The 11,467-nt window shown below is 42.5% G+C and overlaps 1 pseudogene; it reads left to right on the forward strand.

The window, feature by feature from the left end:
• The first annotated feature begins 3,444 nt into the window (after positions 1-3,444).
• LOC142772334 (uncharacterized) lies at positions 3,445-10,902 on the forward strand (annotated as a pseudogene).
• The last annotated feature ends 565 nt before the right edge of the window (positions 10,903-11,467 follow it).

Raw genomic sequence — 11,467 nt, forward strand, 5'->3', positions numbered from 1 at the left:
CACCGGTACTTTCGCTCACCTACAACGTAGCGTGACACTGCCGGCAGCCGTGCCTGTGTGGCCGATCAACCACTGAAGCTAGACTTGTGTTTGAACGGATATTTCATCTGTGTGTGTGGCCGAATCGCCTACTTGAATACTGCACACGCTTGTTTGAGCATAACTGCTAACGTTCGAGCACATTTTATTTTATTCTGCTTGTTTCCATCATGTCTAACTTTCGTAATATTGTTGTTATTCTTAGTTATATTGCCCTCATTTCGCTTTGGCGTTTGAATTCGCTATAGATTTTCAAATGTTAAACGTATTTTCGCTATATGAAGCATATATTAGTTTTTTATTGCACAAAACACACTCTAACGTTATACATATGGCACGGTATCCAAGCTTGTGTTGCAGCGAAAATGTAAGACTGGGGAGCATATTTAGCTGGGAACATAACACGCACAGCCACTGAACAGCCTACCCTGCATCAGGAATGAGTTATGCTCTCTCAGCCTGCCAGCATGATATAAACAAATGGCTCTAATTTAGCAGTATGCAATTATCATTGATTGAGAGTAACAAGATCACTTTACTCCAAATTTCCCAGCCGATTCGGCGGCTATGAAAATTGTGCTGATTTGATGTACTGAAGAAGTGAACTGTTAAAATATTCACGTGGTTGCCTTTGAAACTTTCCAGATTGTTGTATGAGTGTTTTTTGTGAATAAAAATATTCTACAAGAGCCGCTCCTTCTTTCTATACCTATTCTGGAACATGTTAAGTAAAGACGCCTATGTATGGTGTTTTAAACTCAGTAGTATTGCCACAGAAAATTGCCATTGCTCTGCGCAACGCGGACGTCGGGATCGAAGAGTAACGCTAACGGCACAACTACGATCAATGAAGCCAGCCGCAATGCACGAGCCGGCCCTGCATGCGCACGGTACTCCACCGAACAGCCAACGTGCGTGATGAAGAAGAGAACGAGGGTGCTCGAGGCGGAGGCTCACGAGGACTACTGACTTTCAGATCACCTTTATTGCCGTGCGTCGTTCACTTTGGGCACAAGTTCGGCCGTAATAAACCGTGTAAATAGAAGATCCTTGTCGTGAAGCTGCTACGTTTGTTACATCTTCTGGTGGAGGTGCTGGGTAGAGTATTTCAAACTTCACAAGAGAGCGAAGTCCAAGCCTTGACCATCCGCAAACCGTAGAGCGTAAGCCGGTACACCAACGGACCAGTCGCCGTATTCGAGGGGATCCACCTGAATTTGGACCACTTCCACCGTGCTAAGGGCATCGGAGACGAAGACAAGGAACGCCACCACCATGACTAGCCGAGTTGCACCATCACAGCTCGTTGTCAGCCAACCCGTCATACCGAAGGTGTTCCAAGGTGACCCCGTTCGAGGACGCCAAAGACTGCTTGGATCATTTCGAGAGTGTGGCGAACATAAACCAATGGAACGACTTGCAGTTCTGACTTGCAGTTGGTAATTGCCGGGCTATAGCTCATGGTTTTAATCAATACCGGTGCGTGTTACTCTGTGATAAGCTACAATTCAGTGAAGTGCCTCAGGAAAGTACTGAACGAATGGATTTGACCTCAAGTAGGTACCGCAGGCGGCCACCTTATTACGCCTCTCAGCAGATTCGCCGGAAGAATTTCGATACGAGGTTTCACTTACGTTGGTGACTTTGTTGTCCTGCCCGTATATTAGAGAGAAGTTATACTCGAAATGGATTTTCTGCGAGCAAATGGTGCCCTTACGTAAGAATTACAGAGGTCCAGCGTATCATTTTTGGTGGAACAAGCTATAAAGGTCGCTAGAGCAGACGAGCAATACACCTTTCAACTGCGCATCGTCGATCATTATGTGACTGTACCGGCGCAGAGCAGTGCAATGGTTCTAGTCAGAAATGATACGTCTGGTCCCTACAAAGTTGTGGCATACAGCAACATGGATGTTTTCCCGAAAAGATGTGTTTGTGTGGAATTAGGGATTATCCATTAACGAAACGGGCAGGCAGACATTCTCCTGACAGATTGTGGGAACGAATTCCAGCACATCGCTAGGAGACATTCATAGCTTTTCTTCAGGAGTTTAGCGAAGCCACAAAATATTCAGCCTTGAAACAACGTCAAAGGATATGAAACAACATCTGATGTCTGCGACGTAATATATGTAAATTCTAACCTTTCAGTGATCCAACATCAACAGCTATACGACCTTGTACGGGAATTCGGCGGCTGTTTCTCGAATGGTTCAAATGTACGACGCACGACCATTACGAAATACAGGATCGTAACGGACGAGACAACCAGGCTGGTACACCAGCACCAGTACCATGATTCACAAAAAGAAAGGGAAGTTATCAAGAATCACGTACACGAGATGCTTGAAGATGATGTTATTCAACCTTCTAGCAGTCCGTAGGCATCTCCAGTAGTACTTGTCAAGAAGGATAACGCGCTAAGATTTTGCGTCGACTACCGGAAATAAATGCTGTGACTAAACAAGATGTATATCCCCTCTCGCGTATGTACGACACAATAGACCGATTTCGGTGTGCCAAGTTTTTCTCAACACAAGATCTGAAAAGTGGATACTGGCAGATCGAAGTTGATGAACATGATCGCTGCTTTTGTTACCTCGGATGGACTCTATGAATTTAAGGCTCTCTCTTTTGGTATTTTTTGTTCGCCGGCAACGTTCAAACGCATAATGGACACTGTACTTTCTGGATTGAAGTGGCCGTGTTGCTTAGTGTACCTTGACGATGTGGTTATCGTCGCCGCAACATTCGAGGAGCATATGAAGCGCCTGCGAACAGTGTTAGAAGCAATCCGTTTGGCAGAATCAAACATCAAGCCAGAAAAGTGCCAATTTGGTTTCGAAAAGCTTTGATTCCTTGGGCAGGTTGCGAGTGCCTATGGTGTCCGCGCTGATCATGAAAAGACAGCCGCTGTTGCAAGGTTCCCGGTTCCAGCATACAAAAAGTCAGTACGGAGATTTCTAGTTCTGTGTGCTTACTCTAGAAGATTTGTCAGAAATTTCTCGGAGATTACAGAACCCTTGACGAAACTTACGAGAAAAGAGGTATCTTTTCAGTAGGAAACCGAGCAACAAGGCGCCTTCAACAAATTGAGAAAACGGTTGCAATAGATCCTAATCCTTTCTCGTTTCGTTGAAACAGCTGACACGGAAATACACACAGACGCCAGTAACATCGGCCTTGAATGCGTCCTAATACAATGGCAGAATGGTGAAGAAAAGGTGATAGCATACGCCAGCCAGACTCTAAGGGTACGCAAACACTAGCGGGAAGCGTGCCGGCGCGGCATGACGCGCGTCTTCGCCGCCGAGTGGTGAAAAGCGGCACGCTGGCCACATCTGCGGTAGTCACGTGACAACAGTCTCGAGCGGTCTCGCAGCGGCTCACGAGATTTCACGCGCTTTTTCGTCGTCTGTTCTGAGCTCTCCGACTTTACGGTGCAATCGTGCGAACAATGGCCGGCGACGACGATCTCCTCGCAACGCTCAACGTTACCATGATTGCGTGTCTGCTGTTGCTTCAGCGTCGCCGCTCTCGAAATGCGCCGCGAAGATATTGGGTGCATCCGCTTTGGAGGTACAGAGATACTGAAGGACAGGCCCACACACTGCTTCCCCGTCTGCGAGCAAGGGATGAAGTCTATTTCCGAGAGTAAGTAATTTATATCATTCAGTGTTTAGTGCTGTTAAAATCAGTTGACGGCAAATTTTTAGGAGCCAAGAAGGGGCAATCAAAACGAGGTTTGCTGCCTCCAGCTTCGCCAATATAGGCATAATAAATTTCTACATGAATGCAAATCTTTTCAAGGGTTGTACAGGTCACGCATGACATCGCATGGCATTCATGGTCGTGTGCACGAGGGGAAGGGAGTGCGCGGAAAGTCTGTCTCTTTAATTAACTGCGTTATGGCCACTCAGGTTTGTGATGATAATGGTCGACAGGCAAAAGTCCATGAATGAGACGGCGGTCCCTTGGCAGTTTACTTCCCGTCTTTACTTCAGGAACACTATGGGCCGAATAGTCTAACGAGGTCCCCCTAGGTAACTGTACGCCTATGCGCACATTCACTTTTCAATGGCCACTGTTGATTACCCGAGTATTGCGTATGGTCAAACATACATAAAGAATAATACTTGAAAACTTGGAATACTGATTCAGAAGCACTACTTCATGTCTTACTGATGCGATGAATTAGGAACAAATTAATTCATTTAAATACATACAAAACAATAGGTTCAAGAGACAATGATTTATTAATAATTAAACACGTTCTTGTGTGAGAGCTGTTAGGTCCACACTGGCGATTTTTGTGTGCACAATGACAATATTCGAATTGAACAGGGCATTCATCCTAACACTGCCTAATACAGCCCATTTGATGTTCAAAAAAATACGTTTGGTGAGCATGAGGAACGTAGCCTAGCAATCTCTGTGAAAATTTACAAAACAATAGGGAACCGCCACTATTTCCCAATTTAATGTTGTGCCTCCCATCACTGAAAATAAGTGCATACACTGGTGAAGTATGCACAGTGTTAACAGATGCTGTTGAAGTGAAGTTGTATTAGGGGACATTGAATGACTGAACCTACACTGGGGTCCCAGAGTGCTGAGGCTTAAGAACTTCTGTAGCTTATTTAGGAACAGGTCTCTAGTTCTTGTCCAAGACCCACTGTAACTTTGCACATGCCCTTTCAGGCACTGGTCATTCAGGAACAGTGGCTATTCTTTTCTACATATATACTGTATGCAATGTTTGCAATTGGAGTTCCTCCACAATGTCAGAGTTTCCTGGTACTGTTTGTGAAGAACATGTAGATTTCGACGCACAAGTAGGCAACATCTCCTAGCAGGCTATCCACAAAGAGGGCAGCTTGAGCCTTCTTGATAATAGTTCTCTCGACACCTGAAAAGCTGTTAATACTTACCGTGATGTCTGAAGAGTTGCAGCTATAATACTCAAGAGCTTCTAGGTATGCTCATAAATGTTCGATGATGGGTTCTGACAGAATGGTTCCATGAGGCAGCTTCTCATCAACTTTTAGCGTACTCTTAAACAAGACAGAGGACAGAATATGCTTGCTTTACAGTGTGCTAAAATAAAATATATTGTAAAATGGATTACTAACATCTCCAAGCCTATGCTCTGTCAGGTTACATTCTCGTTGTATGAGCTCGCATGAGAGGGTGTCCTGAGAAACATGGCCTTGTCCTGGCAAAGTAGTGTTCGTAAGAAGACATTTTTCATATAAAGAATCGGTGAATAGGGGTTGTGTGCTCGAGTCGATGTTTTGACAAGCAAACTTGCTTTTTTCAAGGCTAGATTAGAACAGTTTCGGTCTAGTCTTGAGCAAGACAAGTCCACTTGTCAAGTAGTCGGCTCCAGCAAAGTACCTCTGTTTACTGATTTTTCAATTTTTTTCTTTCCGCCATTTTCATGCATTTAGACAAAAATGGCCATATTTGGTATTTATATACACCATAAAAACTACAGAAAAACCCCCATTAGCATCTAATTTATGATCTTAAATGAAAGCAGCACGATAGGAGGGCAAGGAACAACAAAAAGCGACACCCTAAAATCTGGTTTCTAGTAATCAACCTCTTTTTTCAGTTTGCTCCGAATGCCACCAAGGACTTTTGACACATTGCTCAGTCTCGTTGGACCACTGATCGAGAGAAGAGTGACGCCGTTTCGGCTGCCGATTTCTGCCCATGAAAGGCTGACGATGACCCTGAGGTAAAGCAATCAAAAGAAAAGTAATAATCAAGTAACACGTTTGCAGCTCTGTACTGCATGCCAAAGCATAGCTACACCAACATCTATTTATACTAATATAGTAATATTAGCGCTTTCTTCTCAATAACATACACTCCAAGTTAGCACCATAGAATAGTTATTAGGTGATGGTCTTAAAATGAAAAAAAAAACAGTTCCATGTTTATGTAACCTAAGCACATAGCATAGGTGGAAAACGACACCACTTGCCGAACGCAGATGAAGATATTCTGTCGTCATCTCTGTCATATATTTCATGCCCATTCATCTGTTTATACACATTCTTTTTTGTTTCTTTCATCTTTATTTATCTCATTACGTATTGCCCTCTTCCTTTTCGTAGGCGTTGAGCCGTGGTCCCTATCAGGCTGTGGAAATCAGGCGCTTTCTTCTTCTAATCATGAACACCTTTCCTTTCCCTCTTGTTCACTCAAACATCAGTCTGCTACACCCACAGTCACTTTTCGAATCCCACATTTACACTAGGTTATGTGAGGCTATGCCATACTCTATTGTCGTCCCATTTGGCTTTACTTCCTCCTTGCTTTTACAGCACTTCTCCTCAGTCAAGTAAGTTTTCAGGAATACTAAATGACAAAGTTTTTCACATGTCGTTTGACACCAAATGAGAACATACACTGAAAGCTTTGTTGAGATCACTAGAAAGAGAAAAATCACTATTTTTTTCGCTTGGGGAAGTGGGAAGCCTGCATGACCTGCCTCTCTAGTTCAGCATTGCGATCGCTGTTTTGAAGCAAGAGCCATTCATTGTCTTCAGCAGCATTAAGCATCCAGCTCAGTGCAACAAAAGTAGATGTGTTGCTTTAAAAACATTTCTGTATTTTCAGATTTCTTGCTAATGGAGACACCTTCCGAAGTCTGTCATTCAACTTTCTGACAGGACGATCCACGGCAGGTGAAATAGTAAGGGAAACAACGGCCGTGCTGTGGCATCTTCTCCAACTACTGTACATGAAGTTTCCTCAGACAAATGGGGAGTGAAAAAAGGTAATGGGAGGACCATCCATACTAGATTTTTTATTTTAGTGGCTGATGTGCATCAGTGGCATATGAAGATTGCTGTGGTTTCATCATTTTTCTTTAAAAAATACATTCACAAGCAACTTATCTCATTGAACTTTTCATTAAGTACATTAGGTAGTCTAAATTGAGTGCTTTTTTTTCAAATAAAGAAGTCAGTGTTCCTCAAGGCCATGTAACGTGCTACAGTTACAAAAATAATCAGAAATAAGTTATTCCTCTCAGTTCACTGGAATTATGCAAGCAGTTGGCCACAGCAAGGAGAATGATAAAGTGGTTGCTTGGTAACATTAAAACATCAGCAAATGAGTGGCTGGCAGTGCACTCCTTTGTGAAATGACAACAGGAAGTATACACTCAGGTTGCAGTAATCGTAAAATAATTTGAGCTCGGCTTGCAAAGTATTTCATCTTCAAGAGTAGTACATTGTTACTTGTCGAATTCATTTAAAAAATTGCTTTAGAAATCGCTTGGTGCCCAGTCAGGTAAATGACTCTGATTCAGTAACTGCTTTTTGAATATTTAAACATATTCAAAATATAATTTCATTGGTTCTGTGCTTGTACGTAATATGTTTCAAGCAATTGGCCTATTTTAGTCTGACAGTGTGTGTTGTAATGCTGTTAATGCTTCAATTATCTGCAAGCCACAACTTAGCTCCAACTAGGCATCTGCATAACTTTATGTTTAATTGTGATATTTCATGTTGCATTCCAGTGTTTATCATTGAACAAGCATTTTGTTACACTGAGTTCATTTATATTGATTTTATTTTTTGTGGCTCTTTCTTGATGGATCTAGATTGCTGCAGATATGGAGGAATTTTGGAATTTTCCTAATTGTTTGGAAAGCATAGATGGAAAACATGTCATCAATGAATGCCCAAGGAATACCGGTTCAAGGAACTTAAACTACAAGAAAACCTTCAGTGTTGTTTTCCTTGCAGTGTGTGATGCACATTACAGGTGAAATTCTTTTTCTTACTGGCCTTCTCAAGTAGTATTGACAACGAATAGGCAACATGGTTGAATTTCCTCTCATGGTAATTCTTGACTTAATCATGTGGGCTTAAGATATCATAACAAGCAGATTGTCATACTCATTCAAAATTATCTTCAATGGTGTTACAGTCACTTACGTTCATGCTAAACTGTGGGGTTCCACACTTGCATTATTACTTACACTCATAGATATTCATAACGATTTCCATTTGTTCAGATAGACTTTATTAATAGTAATACTGTTATCCCTTCCCTCTCTCTAGTACTCATTACCACTGCCACTGGCATGCCTTAAAACCTGTCGCCAGAAAGCAGTGTTGGATCTACGACAACACCATCACTCGCTCTTTTTTACACCTACCGGATGAGTGAGCAGGAAGTGAAGTCTGGGTGGTGTACTGTATAACTATGTCTACTAGATTTTCTGTTTGGTTCTCCCACTGTGTGTTTTTTCCTTTTTAGCGTGAACATGGCAACAATAATGATGAGGAAGTGAAGCCTTTGGTGGGGAGGCTATGCCTCATTATAAGACGTGATTAAAAGAGAGCAAAGTAGGCACAGACCAGTGTCGGATATCACACGTCTAAGTGGAAGGCTTCAAAGTTTCGCTTGCTTGGTGTTTAATCTTTCACATGCCTTGACATCACACAGACACATACATGTAGCGTTTCACTTACATCAAAGCACTGCGACCACAGCCCTGGTCAAACACATGACTTGTACGTAAACAGCCACATGTACCAAAAAGGTGGATCATCTTGCACAATATTTACGGTATTCATTTGCGGGGTGACCACTAAGCCTGATAAACTTTTCTTGTACACTGTATGCTCATTTTTGGAGGATAATTACATTTTGCAAGTTTTTACAGATGGCCAGTACATGTACTACTGGACTCGCTATGGAAAACCAGTCCTTTGCACAAAGGCAACAATATGTGTTCTCATACAGCATTACCTATCACTGTATTTCAGATTTACATACGTTGACATGGGCCACTTTGGAGGCGAAGGAGACAGTGGAATTTTTTTAAGGTCCCGTTTTCTGGATTGCTTCAACAGAAGACTGTTTGGAGTTCCCCTGCCATCAAATGTCGGAAGCATAGGACTTATACCCTATGTATTAGTAAGGGATGAAGCCTTTCCCCTGAAGGCTTTCATGATGCGACCCTACCCCCAGCGAGGAAAGTTTAGTTGTGCATGTGCAGCACAATTTCTTTCTTGATGCTGGACAATTATACAAATACAAAGAAAATTCTTATAGAAGATTCTACAATAAATAATATAGAAATAGAGTTAACAGCTCATAGACACTACACAAGTTAAATGGGAGTAGTTGCACTACTGAGGCATATAGTTACTGTAAACTATGCGGAGAGATAGGAGTGTCAAAGGTAGCGTATACTTCGGAACTGTGCAACTATGCATACCAAAGCAGACTGCAGGAGCTGAGTGTATTTGTCATGTCATTGAGTGGCTCTGCAGAAAGGCCTCCTACATTTGTGTGGTATCTTAATTGGGCTGTATTAAGCAGATGTTGATGGTAGTGTTGTTGACATTGTCAGTGCAGTATTAAATTTTGGAAAACTGACTTGTGTTTAGCCATTTCAATGATATACGCAACATTTTGACCTTTTAGCTAGTACTTGTGACATATAAAAAGAACCAATTCTTGAGAAAAGGGGCGGTGCAATCAAATTTCGAAGGTAAAACAAACATGTTGTGGCAAAGCATCGTCCGAATGCTTTGCCAGTTGGTATGTGGCAGAGGTTCTGGAAAGTTCTCGTTTGTTTTGTAGGTGCTTGTATGACGTGTGTGCGAGAAAGCCAGCGAGAGCAGACGGTAATCAGCATGACATGCTTCACAGCCTTGTGTAGCCATGTGACCAAGCTACACAGCCATGTCACATGCTAATTCTGCGCCTAGAAACCGAAACCAAAAAAAGGTCCACATAAAAAAATGATATTATTCTATTTAGCGAGAATAAATTAACCTTGATGAGTATATCATGCTTGCTGGAGAGCAAACAAAGCGCAAGCCACAAAAATGGTGCCAGCAATGCAGCTTCTGCGTACTGCTTAACTGCTTGCAATATCGCAGCCAGAATATTACATTACACGATGACACTATGTATAAAACTCATGCCGAGTTCTTACATTCAGCGCTTGTGCTACGTACACATACACGGAAAGTTGTTTGCACAAACATAAAGCTTCTCCTTCGCACTCCAATACCTGCTGTAATGAGTAATGATAACTCATTATTTTTTGTTTGATGTTCTTACGTGCGTTTTTTTGCTTACTTAATTTTCCTTAGAACTTCAGAAGCACCGGAGCAATCCTGCACAGCGTGCAGAGTACCTTCAGAGGGCGACCTTCAATTACAGGCTGAGCCGCGCACGCCGCCTCATTGAAAATGCATTCGGCATTATGTCAAATTGGTGGCGGATTCTCCGCAGAGCCTTTAGGGCCTCAGAGACCACCACCGAAAACATCATCCGGGCATGTGTCGTGCTGCATAATTTCATCCTCCAGGAGTCGCCACATGCAAGGCTCACATATAATTCACCTGGCTATGTGGACCATGAGGACTGGCAGGGCAGCTGCATGGAAGGAGCTTGGAGGGACGGCGACGATGACCCCTCTATATTTAGGTAGCCCACTGCGTCTGGCTGTCACTCCGCTAGGTAAAATTTTGAACGCCCTACCCTTTATCTTTTATACGTTTGGCATTATTATGTGCAATTCATTTTCTCAAAATAAGGTTTTTGCTGAAAGGCATCTTGCTGTCACAGTCACACTCTTTCTTACATCTTAATTTTAGAAAAGTACTGCCATTATTTTTGTAGAACTCGTGTTCTAATTTGCAAATGACAGTTCTGAGCAAATGTCAATAATTCTGTTCACTTTTATATTGTGTGCATCTACTTTGCAGAGTGGCAATAGATGTCCGGGAGAAGCTCGCCAAATTCTTTATGATTGAAGGCCAAGTTCCGTGGCAAGAGCACATCGTCATTCGGGCAGGTCAGCGGGTAAACTGAAGCCTCAGTAAAGGCAGATACCCTTTATATCACTTGTTGTTCAAATTGTATATTCAGTATATATTGTATTGTTCCTCCTTTAAAAGAACAGGACAGCGTTATAGCCTCAGTATGGAACTGGCATCAATCTTGATTTGCTTTATTCCCAACTTCATCCTTCTTTTCTTTCCTGCTCCGGATCTCGTGCTTTTTCTTCTCCTGTCTCAGGGCTCGTACCACTTTACCTAGGGCTCATACCACTTCACCTTTTCTGGTTTCTTGTAATTACCCCTACTGGGGTAATATTTGCAGACTTTTCTAATTGACGCATATTCAACCGATCCACGTTCACCAGTGTACCAGACAGTCTTCAAAATTCCATTCTGGGTGGCTGTCTTGGTCACAGAGTAAGGACCGCAAAATTTGGCACTGTCATCTCTTATTCCTTTCCTCACTAATACGAGGACGGTGACTTGAATGTCTGGCATGTCTGCTCGATGCCTCTTGTCGAAATTTTTTTTTTCATTCATTTTCGGTATCTCTCCTCCTGTGATTTTTCTTGCCTCTCCTCAATGATCTTGATGTT

Source organism: Rhipicephalus microplus, chromosome 9 (assembly GCF_043290135.1).
Source record: "Rhipicephalus microplus isolate Deutch F79 chromosome 9, USDA_Rmic, whole genome shotgun sequence".
In the NCBI taxonomy this organism is placed as follows: Eukaryota; Metazoa; Arthropoda; class Arachnida; order Ixodida; family Ixodidae; genus Rhipicephalus; species Rhipicephalus microplus.